This window comes from Moschus berezovskii, chromosome 11 (genome assembly GCF_049115385.1).
Source record: "Moschus berezovskii isolate FMDL1 chromosome 11, NW_MosBer_1.0, whole genome shotgun sequence".
Classification (NCBI taxonomy): Eukaryota; Metazoa; Chordata; class Mammalia; order Artiodactyla; family Moschidae; genus Moschus; species Moschus berezovskii.
Window position 1 is genome coordinate 61,527,963 of NC_142470.1, and position 16,145 is coordinate 61,544,107.

General features: G+C 48.1%; 1 protein-coding gene across 9 annotated transcripts in view; it reads left to right on the forward strand.

Annotated features, from left to right (window-relative positions):
- The first annotated feature begins 288 nt into the window (after window positions 1–288).
- NCK2 (NCK adaptor protein 2) overlaps window positions 289–16,145 on the forward strand; it is a 114,979-nt gene continuing 99,122 nt past the window's right edge. For 4 of the 9 annotated variants that reach the window (XM_088841383.1, XM_088841382.1, XM_088841381.1 and 1 more), the window contains exon 1: window positions 625–863. The gene's annotated coding sequence lies outside the window, so the exon portion shown is untranslated. Of the gene's footprint in view, window positions 523–624; window positions 864–16,145 lie in introns of those variants that run through there. The other 5 variants (XM_088841380.1, XM_055399196.2, XM_055399195.2 and 2 more) reach the window with 3 other exon arrangements.

Here is a 16,145-nt window from a genome sequence, read left to right on the forward strand (position 1 = left end):
GCTGGACACAGAGGCGGGCACAAACATCGTGGTTTCCTCTTCTGCTTTTAAGAACTGCTTCCGACGATAACGAGGGAGTCAAAAAGTGTCTGGTTGGGAAAGTAAATAGATACGAGGCAAATAAATAAAAATGCCCAGAAGCAACTACACAGAGGAAGTGACATTTTTCTGTAAGTCACTTTTCTGATGGACCGCAGGCCTGCTCCGCCGAGGGTGCCGTGGGAAGGCTTCCGGGAGAGGGGGCGGTGGCCAAGCCCCAGGGCGTCCCGATAAGAAAATCAAACAAAAAGGGGATGGACAGACCACCCGCCGGTCCTTCGAGGCCGGATTGCTGCCGTTCTCGCCTCTCCCGTCTTCCTATTCGCTCCCGGGAGCGCAGGGTCGGAGCCGGGCCTCCCCTCCCCTCGGCGCCCGGCACGGCCCGGCCCGGCCCCGCGCAGGGTCCTCCGGGCCGGGCGGCGCCCGCGTTTGAGCCTCGAGCCAGTCCCGGCGCCGCCCGAGCGGGCCGCCGTGCGCGCCCAGGTGGGTCCCGGGCGGCGGGCGCGCGGGCCTGGGCGGCCCCGGCGGCGTCACTGGGCGGAGCGGAGGAGGACGAGGAGGAGGAGGAGGAAGGGCGCGCGGCGGGCGCAGCCGGGAGGGGCGGGGGCGCCGCGGCGGGAGCGAGGCCGGAGCCGAGCGGGCCGGCGGGCGCGGGGCTCGGCGGCGGGGGTCGGCCGGGCCCGCGGGGTCCGCCCGGGCCGGAGCGTCGGCCGAGCGGCGGGAGGAGCGAGCGGAGCAGACAAAGAGCGGCGCCTGGGCGGGCGCAGGGCGGCCGCCGCCCGGGACCCGCGCCGCTGCCCCGGCCTCGGCGAGCGGCGCGCGAGGTAAGCGGGGGCCGGGGCTGGGGCCCGGGGGTCTGGGCCCGGGGGCTGGGGTGGGGCGGAGGCCGCCAACTTGGGCGGCTCGCGGAGTTGCGGGGCAGCTGGGGCGGGGCGCGCCGGGTCGGAGCCGGGGCTGGGGGCCGGGTCCCTTGCGCGGCCTGGCCTCGCGGCTGCCCGCACCTCCGGCTCGCCCCCTCCCCAGGTCGGGCGGGCGGGGCAGGCCTGCGCGGTGGTCCCGGAGCGGGGACCGGGGAGGCCGGGCTCCCAGCCGGTAAGGACCGCGTGGATCGCCGGCCCCGCGCAGGCAGGACCGGGAGGCGACCGCGGCCCGCACAACTTCTGGGATCGGGACTGTTGGCGACCCCGCGCGGAGCTGCTGTCACTTGGCTTCCGGGAGGCTTCCCGCGGCCCGGGGCGCTTCGTGCCGGGCTCCGCGTCCGGCCAGGGATCGCCGGCCCCGGAAACAAAGTTTCTCACGATCGCGCTGCCCTGGTAGCTTATTCTGGGCGATCGAACCACCCAGCGGTTCTGTAAGAATTCGGTGTGTGATTGTAGGCGTAGACGGTAACTCCCTCGTGAGCGCATTCGGCGTGGAGCGAGTTGGGGGCGTGATTGCAAAGCGCTTTCGCGTGTGGACCGTGGCGGTCGCCCTGAGAGGGCTGCGCGCGTGCCGGGGCTCTGGGCTCACTGGCAGCTCGTCCGCGTGGGGACAAAGCGGGAGCCGGCGCGGGGCTGCCTCTGGCACTCAGGCCAGGTCGGGTCCCCTGTGTTTGCCTTTGTTTATTTTGCCAACAGGTTTGGGGCTGAGCCTGGCAAGTTTGGGTCTGCGCAGGGGATGAGCAGGCCTCAGCGCTGGGCCCACGCAGGCCCACTCCTGCCCTTGACCCCAAAGAAAGTGAACCCCCAAGAGGCTACGGAGTGTGGCCTGGGGGTGGGGAACCCAAAAGTAGGGGAGTCCCCGCCTGGTCCCGGCCCGGCTTCCTACTTGGCTTCGCAGAAGGGATTTGGCAGGAATGAGAGTAATTTGGGGCGTGTTTTGTTCCTCTGCATCAGGTATCATTAGCAACAGGGCTTTTCAAGGCTAAAAGCGACTGAAAATGAAATCAATCTGGGTGTTTTGAGTTATCACAGCAGACCTAAACTTTGTTTCCAAACACTGCCCGTAATTCACTTACCCGGTGTCCCCAGATATTAATAAACGGGTAAATTAATAACAGGAATGGAGCCAGGGCCAAGGGTTTAATAAATAGGAGGGCAGTTGTGAGCCAGAGGAGATGAACTGGGTTCAGTTGGGAGACTGAGCTGGCCATGTAGGTTTTTAGATGGTTGGAACAGGGATTTCCCCAGACGTAGGTGTTAACCATGATTCTGAAGCAGTGACCCGGAGGGAAAATCCTACATTGATGTTTCTCCTCTCCAGGTTGATTAGATGTAGTATTGATTGATGGAGAAGGCAATGGCAACCCACTCCAGTACTCTTGCCTGGAGAATCCCAGGGACAGAGGAACCTGGGAGGCTGCCGTCTATGGGGTCGGACAGAGTCGGACACAACTGAGGGGACTTAGCAGCAGTAGCAGCAGCATTGATTGAAGAAAGTGGCCAGATCTTAGCGGTCCTCTGGCTGAGCTAGCTGAGGCTGAAATTGGAAACTTAGAGCAGTAGTAAGCTGATGGTAACAAAGAGGCCTCATCTGGGCTCCAAGCTTCTCAGCTGCTCTCTAGACACGCTACGGGATTGGTCCTGGAACATGGGATGAAGTTGGGTGGTGAACTGTGTCCAGAGAACAGACTGACCCAGCACCTTCTTTCCTCACTTAAGGTGGGGCCCAATTAAGGTGATTTCAAGTAGCAGTGCTCACTTGTCAGGCTTTGAGGTTTTCTTTATCACATGCCCTGCACTTCAGGTCTCTCCATCCCTCATCTCTTGGAAGCTGTGATGTTTCCCAGCCTCTGTTATTTGCATCAGGCGATGACTGAGATTTTCCAGCAAATGCATCATATGTACACGGTATTTGAGAAGTGCACTATTATCCATGTTAAACATACCCAAAATTTTTCTTGTGTGTATACAAACTGAATAACTTTTTTTTAAAATTTATTTTTCATTGCTCTGGGTCTCTGTTGCCACCCACTGCTTCCTCTTGTTGCGGAGCATGGGAAGCATGCAGAGCATATGTTCTAGGCACACAGGCTTCAGTAGTTACTGTGTGTGGGCTCAGTAGTTGCTGCTCCTGGGCTGTAGAGCACAGGCTCAGTAGTTGTGGCACGTGGGCTTAGTTGCTCCACGGCATGTAGGATCTTCCTGAACCAGGGATCAAACCCGTGTCTCCTACATCGGCAGGCAGATTCTTCACCTCTGAGCCACCACGGAAGCCCTGGATAACCTTTTAAAATACCCTAAAGTCTTCTCGATTGTCTTGAATGACCAGATCCTCTTCTTGGTCACTTCAGTTGCTCCAACTGGACGAGGCTGTGTTACACAATTCTCCAGGATATGCATGCTTGAGCCGAGGGTGAGGGCCACATGTGTTTGTCCCACACGAAGAATGGAACTGAAGGCTGCTCCCTAGAACTGCATGGCAGGGCAATGGACCATGTTTGGAAATCTAGTAAGCTGACTTTTCAAAAATGGACAGGAAACTCCCCACAGCTCAACCCCAAGGCTTACGAAATTAATTTTCCCATCCAGATGAGTGGCAAATGGCACTTCCAAATGGTTTCTCTTTCCTCAAATGAGTGATGGAAACCCCATGTTTTCAGAGGCTCAAAGTGATACTATGATGATATTGTTAAATGCTTGAGTTAAGGCAGCTTAGAAGGTCAGGACAGCCTTTTAACAGTTTTGAAAGTATGCAGCCAAAGTAAAAATAGTTTATTTCTTTAGGCTATTTTAGTGGCATTGTTTTGAAAATTAGACTGTTTTCTTCTCCTGCATTTCACTTTGAATGGATCCCAAAGTATGTCAGTTTCTGAAGGTGTTATTGACATTTGTCAATTATAACTGCTTCCCTCTCCCTGCCCTAACAACAGGCACACAGACATTTGTCATAGTCGGCCCTGTGGATTCTTTGTGTTCTTTCCAGAAAATACTGATTGAGCACGTGAATGTTGAATTATGAGTCTGTCAGTCATTAAGGCTCTAGGTTCATAAGGTTTTGTCCCCATTGCATCCAGGTCCAGACAATGGGAGGATTTGGTTTGGTGGCCTCTCTATTTGAGAAGTTCTCTGTCCAATGAATCATTTATAGTCCTGAACCTAAAACTAAAAAAAAAGAGAAAAGGCAAGATGAAAAACAAACCCAACTGCATGACCCCCTGGTGGGATGACTGAATATTGAACTTTTCAATAGTGTCTGTGCATGTTAACCTGAACTGGAAACTCTGGGCAGAGCATTTGTTATCCTGACTGGGGAAGCTGGTCATTTAGTGTCCTTTTACTTCTTTTTATACTGTTTGTGTTTTTACATGTTTTTCAGAAAAGAAGCTTCAAGTGTACTCAGAAGGGAAATACTGCAGTTTCTCTTTTTGAGACAGTTTTGGAAAGTGGGATGTTTTTGCTGGTCGGTGGTTAATGTAGATCTGAAATGCCAAAGTCAGGTAAAAATAATAGATACTGATGTTCTGATGATAGATTACAGTTTACCAATTACTTTCCCATTCGCCACCATATTTAGTATTAAGAGAACGTGGAGAGCTGGGCTCTGGCCTTGACGTCAGTGTGAGGACCCCAGAGCCCAGGGATAGTGGCAGGGTGACAGAGCCCCCTGTCCTGCTCAGGAGGAGGAGGTGACCTCAAAAGGTGCTGGGTGAGGTGGTCCTGGGGAGGCTGTGGATCTGCTGGCAGGTCCCAATGGGACCAAGTGTGTGGCCCCTGCCTGGCTGCTGGTGGGAGCAGGGTCAGTAGGTGACCTCATGTCCTGGTTTCAGTGTCTGAGCCTTGTCGGCCTGGATGGTCTTCGTGTGTTGACGGGTGCTTGTCCCGGTTTAGCATATACATATCCACTCAGATTGTCCTCACAGATCCACAGACTGAGTGTCAAAAGGAAGCTGATTTCTTGCCATTCTGGAGGCTGCAAAGTGATCATCAAGGTGCGGGCAGACTAGGTTCTCGGTGAGGCTCTCTTCCAGGCTCCATTGGCCACCTTCACTTTGTGTCCTCAGGTGCCCTGTGTGTTTGTCCCTCTTCCTAGGAGGTCACTGGTCCTCTTGGGTTAGGGCCCCACCCTTCTGACCTTGTTGAACTTTAGTTGCTGCAGAGGTTCTGTCTCCAGATGAGTCACTTGGGTGGTGAGGGCTTCAACACTTGAGTATGGGGACAGTTCTGTCCACGACAGTCACTCTTCAAAACCAGGCTGATGATTTTTAGGGCATCTCATGGCTTCTGTCTCCCAAGTGCTTGAAGATACCACTGGGGCAGGAGGGGAGGGGTGACAGCTCAGTTTCCCTCACAAAGCCTCATACTGCTGTGGTAGGCGGATGCCAGGACCAGATGCTTCAGGTCTTGAGGACAGAGGACAGCCCTGACCGATGCCCTTTGTGGACATTTCCCCTTAGCCTGTGTTGGCTCAGCTGCAGCATGGTTTTGGGATCAGCATCAAATAGGAGCTATATGCACGTGTTGAATTTTGTGTGGAGTCGAAGGTGTTTCCTGTGGATGGAACCCACGGCTGGGAGCATCACTGGGACTGCCCTGTGACTGTGGGTTCACTGGGAACCAGGCAGGTGCAGGCGGGTTTGGTAATGTCCACCCCATCACATGTCTGTTTCTGGCCAGGGCCAGCTTGAGCTGTTCCAGGTGGTTACCTGTGTAACCACAACTGCAGACCTGTCCATTCATGACTCACTTGGTCATTCAAGTGAATCATGCGACATCTCCCCGCTCATTTCCACCGGAAAGTCTGAACATCTTGGCTGTGAGTACTATCTCCTTACCTGCCTGCCTTTGGGTTAATGTCCCCAGCATTGCCTCACTGCGTCATCCTGGATTCTCCCTCACCTCCCAGATCCCACATGTTATCAGTTTTACCTCTGAAGATCTCTTCCATCTGAGCCTGAGGTACTTACTCCTCTCTCACTGGCGCTAGCAGACCCCTCTGTTACCACACTCACCTGATCACTGTGCCCTGGTACCCAAACCTGGCTTTGGTCCCAGAACTGACTCTCCATTGCCCTCAGGTTGGTGTCACCAGTGCTCAGCATGGGCCTGCACCATGGGTTCTTCCCTGCTCCCCCAGCCTCTGCGTACACCTCCCACCCCTGTACACACTGAGTGAAAGCCTGCTAGTTGTGATAACAGAATACCAGCGTTTATTGTCAGCTTGTTTTTAAAGACTTGTGTATTTCGGGGCTGATTCATTGCTACTCTTGTAATAACAGCCTCGTGACACACAGCAGCTTTGTACCCCAAAACTGTGCTGGACCCTTAAGGAAGGAGGAGAAGCTGGTGCCAAAAATGCTATGTCTTTTTAAACATGGGGTATTTCCTGCAAACACCCCTTGAAGAAATCAATTGTTAAAAGCAGTGCTGTCCCCTTCAAATATACACATGTGAGTCACAGATGGGATTTTAAATGTCTGGTAGCCACATTGGACTCGCCAGGTGGCTCAGTGGGAAAGAATCCGCCTGCCAGTACAGGAGACAGGGGTTGGATCCCTGGGTTGGGAAGATCCCCTGGAGAAGGAAATGGCAACCCACTCCAGTATTCTTGCCTAGAGAATCCCATGGACAGAGGAGCCTGGGACAGTCCACGAGATCACAAAGAGTGGGACATGAATGAGTGAATAAACAGTAACAGCAGTAACCACATTAAAGATGGAAGAAGAAGCAAGCAAAATTAATTTTCACTATGTATTCTTTTACCCAGTAGAGCCACAGTACTTTTATTCCCAGTGTTCAACGTAAAACCCTCTTAATGAGGTGATGCACATTCTCCTGTTCATGTGCAGCCGTGAAAGCCTGTGTGCATTCTTCATCCGTGGCATGCCTCTTCCCTCCCCACATTGGGGTGTTATTGGCCCCTTGAGACCGGTGACTCTGTGTGGGAGAGCACAGGTCTGTGCACTTTCATGATTCAAGCTTCATTTAGTCTGTGTTTTCCTAAGTTGAGATAGCTAAGAAGACGTAGTGAGAGCAACCTGGAATCATAATCGTGGTAATTATTATTCTTTAGCGGAAAGGTATAATCTCTGTCATGCTAAGGAAGACTGTAATATTCCATGTACTCAGGCAAGTTTAGAATACTAGAACCTGATTTGCTTACCTATAATCAGAATGCTTGTATATTTTACAAACGTTTTAAAGTGTATTTTGAATTCTAGAGGTTAAATTTTCAATGTGAAATAACTGTTTTGGGGTGTTAGTTTTCAGTGTACTTCTGATATATGTCAGGTACTTAATTTCTAAGTACAGAATCTAAAGTCATAGTTTTTTTTTTTTTTAATATTTATTTATGTATTTATTTTTGGCTGTCCTGGGTCTTTGTTGCTTCTCCAGCTTTCTCTGTCTTTGGTGCAAGGGTTTCTCATTGCGGCAGCTTCTCTTGTTGCAAAGCATGGGCTCTAGGGCTCTTGAACTTAGTAGCTGCAGCACATGGGCTCAGTAATTGCAGTCCCTGGGCTCTCGAGCACAGGATCAGTAGTTGTGGCTCATGGGCTTAGTTGTTCTGAGGCATGTGGGATCTTCCCAGACCAGAGCTGGGAACCCATGTCTCCTGCATTGGCAGGTGGACTCTTCACCACTGAGCCACCAGGGATGTCCTAAAATCATAGTATTCTAGGGATCATTGGGTTCTTCCCTATCACAGACACATCAGACACATTGTAGTGATGGTACTAACCGTGTTACACACAACATTAGCTCATTCAGTTCTCACAGGAGTTGAGTGTGGTTGCTTGCTGTGTTTCTCTTCAGAGATGAGACTAGAGAGACCTAGCAGATTAGGCTGCATAAGGTTCCAGAGCTGGTCAGCAGATCTCGAATTCAAATGCACCCTGTCTTTGCTTTTATCCCCTAAGCCAGGCCACCATCTCTTCATTAAAAGAAAAGACATAAACAGAGCTGTAAACTTATGATGGTGTACGATTGGAGAAACATAATGGAAAATCACAACAGTGGGTGGAGCTTGGGTGTCACTCATTCTGGACCTCTTATCAGCCCTGGACTCTGGAAGGACATACGAGCAACCTCGGCTGCTCCAGTGGTCCTGGCAGGTGTGCTCTGGAGGTGGTGCAGTGGAGAGCATCCCCGGCCTTGCTGCTTCTCCCCCAGCCTGCCTCCTGAGCACCACAGGCCAGGGAGCCCCAGATGGTCCCAGCTCAGAGCTGGGTCTCAGCAGTTCCACCGCCCCCCCCGCCCCAGAAAGCTTCCAATTCAGATGACTGGACCCACCCCCTGGAGTGTGAGGGGTGCCTGAGAATTTGCTTTTCTCATGAGTTCTCAGGTGCCCTGGAGTTTTGGAAGCCTGATGTTCCAAGGTCTTGGTAGGAACCTTGACATTGACTGCCATCTTAGGCGAGGCTTGTAGTACCAGACCATCCTAAACTTTCCCTTCTGTTGTCAGAGGACCCTTGTGGCCCTCTGTGCTGGGCAGCCTCCCCTCGGGGCAGATGGAACTGAGGTATAACTGAGAGTCTGGTTCTTTGTGTGTTCGCTTAGTTGTTCGCAGGTCAGAAAGCCTGTGGTCTCAAATGGGCTGTAAAGCAGGCAGGCGCTCTTAATTCACAGGCTTAGATTTGCAGTCCAGCTGCTGCTCCTGTGGCATGTTCCAGGAGGAGTAGCAGCAAAGATTTATTTACTTAAACAAGCTTAATAATTCTCCCAGCTGCGGTGGGGGCGGCCAGCTGGGGAGGAACCTTCCAAGAGGGAGAGATGGGCGTGAGATGCTTAGTAAGGCGCCAATGGCTGACTCCTTGGACAAGCCCTTCAGCATCTGCATCCATCTTCCTTAAAGGATGTGCCTTACTTTGTAGCCTGTGAGTTTTGGCTAAGCATTTAAGGTTGTCTGCAAGTCAACAGGTGTTTTAATGATGTTACTTGTGAGCCTGGCTAAAGAAGAAAAGAACAGTTCTCTATCCCTCTTTCCAGCTGGGTTTGTTTTTGTTGTTGTTGGACGTTTTTTTTTTTTTAAGAATTAATACAAGAGTTTAATAAGGTCACTGGATACAGACCTAAGTTATACAAATCAATAGCCTACTAGTTATGTAACTAATTATAAAATATGATTGATGGAAAGTATTCATTTTTCATTAGAAAAATGTTTCTAATAAGATATATATTATGCTTCATTAGAACACCAGCTGTGTTCATTTTAAGGACAGTCTCTTTAAAAGCTCATGTCCCTGTTTTCAAATCTGTGTATGTTGGGGGCGGGGACACGCCGGATTGGTGATGAAGCGCTCTTTTGTTGCTGAGTGACGGGAATCAGCTTGGAGACATGGGTGTTAAAAACCACAAGCTGCTTGAGTAGTTTTAAGAGACCAAGAAATACCAAGGGATTCAGGGAGTTACTTTATAAACAGTTTCTGGACATTGGATCTAGGTGAATAGTGAGTTTTCATCAAACTGCTTTTTTTTAAGGAACATATTTAGGAACAGAATCTAGCAAGACGGATATAAAAAAAGACTTTTCCTTTCTTTTGTTTCTTTTCTGTGTATTTCATGTTTGTGTCCCTGGTGGCTTAGCTGGTAAAGAATCCCCCTGCGATGCAGGAGACCTGAGTTCGATCCCTGGGTTGGGAAGATCCCCTGGAGAAGGGAAAGGCTGCCCACTCCAGTATTCTGGCCTGGAGAATTCCAAGGACTGTATAGTCCATGGGGTCACAAAGAGTGGGACACGACTGAGTGACTTTCACTTCACTTCCCCACCCTGACGGTGTGACTTCAGGCACCTGCCTTCCTTACCTGCACTCAGATGGTTTTTCTTTAGTACAGTTACCGCCTTCCGTGGACCAGCCTGGCTTGTACGTACAAGCTCTCCTCCCTTTATTAAGCCATCTCTGCTGCTTCATTTCCCATCTTAGAGTCTCCTTCATAGGTCTCTTTCATGTGGTTCAAGAGATAAGACTCAGAAGTGACCACAAAGAAATTAGCCTCTTTAAAAAAAAAAGTAGGGGAAGGACAGCAGACCCTCTGCTGTTGTCATTGTCATGCTGATGGGGGCCTTCGTGCAACTGAGGCTCTGTTGAGGATGTCAGGTGAGGATTCTAGTGTTTAATTGTTGCTGCTTGAACTTGTCTGTGCCTTGCACCCCCAAGCTCAGGGGTGAGTGGAGGGGAGGGGAGGGAAGGGTGCCCTGCTTTCTAGAGGAAGGAGATCCTCTTTTTCTTCACATCTCAGATCAGAGAGGGTTGTTATCATCAAGAGCAGAAAATGTTTTCAACATAGTGCATCTTCCCAGAGTGCGACATAGTGCAAATTCCCATCTGTGTTTGGATTTTCCTAGCTGTTAGGTTTGGATGGAGAAATAAGTGATTCACTTTTGCAAATACAAATTAAAAATACCTTTTCAAATGTTGATATTAAAAAAAGAAACTTGAGACTTGACCTACTGCTGCTGCTGCCAGGTCGCTTCAGTCGTGTCCGACTCTGTGCGACCCCATAGACCGCAGCCCACCTGGCTCCCCTGTCCCTGGGATTCTCCAGGCAAGAACACTGGAGTGGGTTGCCATTTCCTTCTCCAGTGCATGAAAGTGAAAAGTGAAAGTGAAGTCGTTCAGTCATGTCCGACTTTTAGCGACCCCATGGACTGCAGCCCACCAGGCTCCTCCGTCCACGGGATTTTTCTGACCCACTACTCTTGTATATGAATTAGTGGTTCTCAGCTGGAGTTGGTTCTGCCCTTCTGGACAATTGGCAGTGTTTGGGGACATTTTCCAGTTGTCCAGACTTGAGAGTGGTCCTGATGTCCAGTGGGTCAAGACCGGGGATACTGGCCCATCTTGGCAATGCACATTACAGTCCCGACTTCAAAGGGTTAACTATCCAAAGATGTCAGTATTTCAGCAGCCTTATTTTAAGTGACTACTGCTGTACTTGGCTTAAACCTTTCAGTTAATGGCCCATGTATTCTTTCATACAGTTGCCCTCTTGGAGATCATCCCCATCCCGCCATCCCCGGAATTTTTATAAACATGAAAAATAATACCTATTTGGAAAGTCGAAGGCAAAAGGAGAAGGGGGTGGCAGAAGAAGAGATGGATAGATAGCATCATTGACTCAACAGACATGAATCTGAGCAAACGCTGGGAGATAATGAAGGACAGGGAAGCTTGGTGTACTGCAGTTTATGGGGTCGCAAAGAGTCAGACACGACTTAGCAACAACAGAAAGCTGAAAAGTATTTATGCGTCTCTGTAGTTAAATATAAAAAGAAACTTTTAACTGGCATATCATGGTTGGTGGAAAGTAGGGCATGCATTGTTTTTTAAATTTCTACTTCCATTTGGACCATAGAAATATGAAATGCTGATTTTGTAGGACGCATTAGGAAATCTAGCTGAACTGTGGTGACAACACATTCTCCTTAGAATATCCACTAACAGGAAAGTAATGGGGTCCCTATCAATTGCTTGTAGTAAGTAATTGATTTTCAGAGTTTGGTTTGGTGAAATACATCCATTTACTTAGGCTCAGCATCCTTACAATTGGTGATGGTCTATAGAAAAAAAATTATTTTGTTATCACTAAAGGTTATTAGGTTCTAGTTTCAGCCTACTCTTTGAGCGAGTCACATGTGTTAGCTTTTGAATGCTTAATTTCCTTTTTTGTAAGATCTAAAATAAACTTCAGGGGAGAGAGAATGAAAATATCACAAATTAGACGTTATCCAGGGAAAAGGAAGGGGAAAATGATAATTTGGCTGTTAGTTTCTGAGTCTCAGGGTCTGGCTCAGGGCAGAGCTGCTTGTTAGCTGCCTAGTCTGGACTGTGATGTTCTGTGTACATTTTTTTTTTTTTTTCATTATGAGCGGGTCCTGACTTGAGAAAGTCAGAGAAGCCTAGATATCCAGAGGGCGGCCAGTTAGAAGTTTTCTTGGCTTAATCTTGATCTGTTTTCTGTAAATCATTTCCTGTTGCCTTGCTCTTCCTTTTTGCTTGGTCGCCTCTTATCTGCGCTCTTCCTGTTCTGTTACCAGGATAAACACAGAATCAGCACGCAGGGCGTTTTTGAACTTTTCTTGGTGGAGGTGGTTAAAAATACAATCAGTCTTTTCTTTCCTTAACCTCCCATTCTTGTGGGCACCGAGAAAGACCTCTGAGAGAGTCGTAGTAACTCTTTGGAAAGACCTCTTAGACAGTCATGGTAATAACTCTTTGGACAAGCTTGGAAATTTTGCAGTGGTGTGCTGGCTGGCTGGGTAACATTGTGTGTATCTCATTGTTGTGTGTCATTGTATCATTCAGTTCTGACACTGGTGGAGGGAGCAAGTGTTGTTACTTGGCCACTGTGGAGAGGGGAAGGTGAGGGGCCCAGGGCATAGGGATTGGCTGCAGGAGTCCTGCTGTCATGTGATGCCCCAGCTCTAGAACTACAGATGCAGGACTTTTGTAGGGCTTTGCATTTACAGTACTGAAATCCCCTCCTTCCTCAAATAAACCATTTGCCTGAATGTAGTAACTTCTTGACTTTTAATTATAACAGTGTGTGCCAAATCACTTTAGTGGTATCCGACACTATGGACTGTAGCCCACCAGGCTTCTCTGTCCTTGGGATGAGATTCTCCAGACAAGAATACTGGAGTGGGTTGCCATGCCCTCTTCCTGGGGATTTTCCCGACCCAGGGATCAAATCTGTGTCTCCTAGGTCTCCTGCTTTGGCAGGCAGGTTCTTTACCACTAGCATCACCTGGGAAGCCCAATTATAACAGACTGGGTTAAAACAGCCTCGTCTTGAACTTCATAAATAGCTAGTCTAAATGTGAACTTGAAAGACCTGGCTTCCTGCGAGCAGTAGAGGTATGCATGCTCTTTTCCACCTGCTAGTAGTTTTTTTTTTTTTTTTTAATTTATTTGGCTGCATCGAGTCTCAGTTGTGGGACTCAGGATCTTTCGGTGTGTTGCACAGACCCTAGCTGTGGTGCTGCATGGGCTTAGGTACCCCTCGGCATGTGGGATCTTAGTTCCTCCACCAGGGATTGAACCCCTGTCCCCGCTAATGCTCAACCACTGGACCATCAGGGAAGCCGCCCCCCCACTGCTAGCTTGTCCAAGGTGCACAGCTCATTTCTAACTCCTCTCCACCTCTGTTTTGTGTTCTGGGAAGCAGAAGCTTAGTTCTGATTTTTTTTGTGTGTGTGTCTGTGCCTCTGCATACCCTGTCTAGGAATTGCAACTGTGCAGTTCCTTTTTCAAGAAGGGTCTTCAGAGCAGCTAGCCTGCGTGGTAAACTGAAGATGCTGTTCCCTTTTTGTGAATCTGGCTGGAGGACCACGCGTGTTGAGGACAAAGCTGCCTTCTGCATCCTGAGCTGACTCTCAGATCAGATTACCGCCGCCCCCCCCCTCCCCCCCCCCCCCCCCCCGCCTCAGTTTGTTGTCACTAAGTTGTTGAGAGGCGGCTGGAGAGGAGCTGTGGCAGGAGCTACAGAAACACACAGGGAGACCAGACAGACCAGCCCTCAGGGAGCTTGTCAGCCAGCCCCGGTAACTTTACCCCTTCATGGTTGACTTTCATCTCAGTTAACGTGTATCCAAGATGAGTGTTGTGCCTCTGTGTGGGGTTCTGTGGGAGGTGTGAGGAAGACCCATGCAAAGTCTCCAGGCCAGTTAGAATTCATTTCAGATACCCCAGGAAGGTACTTCCCTGGTGGTCCTGTGGTTAAGGCTCCATGCTTCCACTGCAAGGATTGTGGGTTCAATCAACGGTGGGGGAACTAAGACCTCACATGTCTCAAAGCGCAGCAGAAAAATTAAAAAAATTAAAAAAAAATTTTTTTTTAAAAATAAAACTTCAAATATTTCAGGGGGAGTGAGACAGCCCTGAGACCATAGGGTGTCTGCTGAGCAGGGATTGTTTCACTTGCCAGTGGTAAAGCTCTGTGGTTGCTGTAGCTGGTCAGCACCCCGTCCTTCATCGACCACCCCCCCTCCATCCACCCTTCCTAGGATAGTGCTGTCATCCAGAGTCTGCTTGAGGCTATGCTTTCGGTTTACTTAGGATAAACAGATGGTTTTGGAGTCAACTAGTCCATAATTTGCAGATTATATAAACTCTGCTTACATGTGATTTATTTGCTGAAGACTTTTATCTAAAAAAATAGCAAAACTACTTGTTGCTGCTTTTAGTGGAATGCTGGGGTCAGGAAGCCCACTGATACTAGTAATTCCCTTTTTTAAGTTGATAATGTTGTAAATGCAGTATGCCATTACATTTTAACCTAGGAAAGATTTATTTAGTTAAATAACTCCTTTGCCTGGATGCGTAATGAATACTGTAATAAGTCAGCTCGGATCAGGCATTTTGCAGGTTTGTTTTTTATCCTGATAGTCTGTTCAAAGTGATTCTTTAGTTTGTTTCTTTTGAAATGTAAACTGTATTTTACTTCCTTATAGATTTTTTTTTTATCTTTTTCAAATGCAGTGTTTCTATTTGTTGACCTCTGCTGCATCTAGTACCAGATTGTTGTGCCCTGTTGACAGTAAGGTGGTGGACCAGTTTCTGTGTGTCTGTTTAGCATCCGGAAATTGAATCCTTAGCATTCAAAACAGTCCAAGTCATAATTAGTGATTTGTCCTTTTGTTTCACACTGAACCCGTTTATAGGTCCTTTCACTGTTGGTGATGTAGATTAGTGTAAAATAGTTTTTGTGATATACTGTAATTAATTTGTGATACACTGTAATTAATGCTTATTGTTTAAATAAACATAATTTGAGAATAAAGAGAATTTAATTTGCAATACGCATTTTATGTTGCAATTTTAAAAATTGATTGGAAATATTGATTCCTGGCTCTCAGAGACCTTAATAGGAGAGAATTTAATGCATGCCAAATAATTTTTTTTCAGTCTCATTCAAGGGAGCAAGATCTTTTGTTTATCAGTTTGTGTATTTATTATTTTACACTTTGTAGTACATTTATTGTTTTATTTATAGAAGTACACACAAGGTATTCTCTGAAGAACAATACTTGTACAGAAATTCAACCATATAATTATTCTATTGTGTTAAGCTAATCAGTAAGTGTGTTTATCTCCTTCTGTTGAGTACAGTTTTTATTAACTTTTCCGAAGGACACTTTGTAATTGTTCAAAAGTATTCATGTTACGCTTTGTATGTATGGATTATATATAGTATGTATAGCTGTTGTTTAGTCACTCAGTCATGTCTGACTCTTTACAACCCCATAGCCTGTAGTCCGCCAGGCTTCTCTGTCCAGGGGATTTTCTGGGCGAGAATACTGGAGTGGGTTGCCACTTCCTTCCCCAATAATATGTACAGTACATATATATTTAAAAATAAACCTTTAATTTTAGAAAAGACTTAGATTTATAGAAAAATTCCAAAGAGAGTACAGAGTTTCCACAACCACCATCCCATCTCCACTGTAAATAGCATCTTCCATTACTCTGGTACATTGGTTATAACTCATGAACCGAGATTGGTACTTTGTTGTTAACCAAAGTCCATACTTTTTTGAATTTTCTTAATTTTTCCTTAATGTTATCTTGTGCACCAGAATCCCATTGTGGAAACCACACTGCTTTTACTTGTGGTGTGTCCTGAGGCTCCCTTGGCTGTGACAGTTTCTAGATTTTACTTCTTCTGATGGCCTTTTCAGTGTCGAGGAGGACCAGTCAGGTGTTTTGTGGAATGCTCCTCAGTTGGGGTCTGTCCAGTGTTTTTCTCATGATTGAACTGGGCTATGGGCTATTGCATCCTGTCAGGGTGCATGGTATCATCGAGGCTTATCCTCACTGACCCTGAACCCCTGGCTGAGGTTGTGTCTGCCAGGCTGTCTACTGTGGGTCCTCTGAGGGGTGACTGGGTACTTCCCTGTCTATATTGAAGTCTTGGGAAGGAAGCCTGATGCCCTCGGAGGTCCGATGGAAGGAAGTGGGGTCACATCCATGAACCTTGCCCTGGACATATCAGCCAGGACCAGAGGAGGGAGGTCTTTGAGGCCAAGTTCATCTGAAATGTTTTTTTTTTCCCCCCATGTTATTGTAATAGGTATTTTCTTTTTTATTATTAGAGGAAAATTGCTTTACAGTGTTGTAGTGGTTTCTGCTGTACGACAATATGAACCAGCCATAATTAAACATATATCCCCTCCCTCTTGAGCACCCTCCC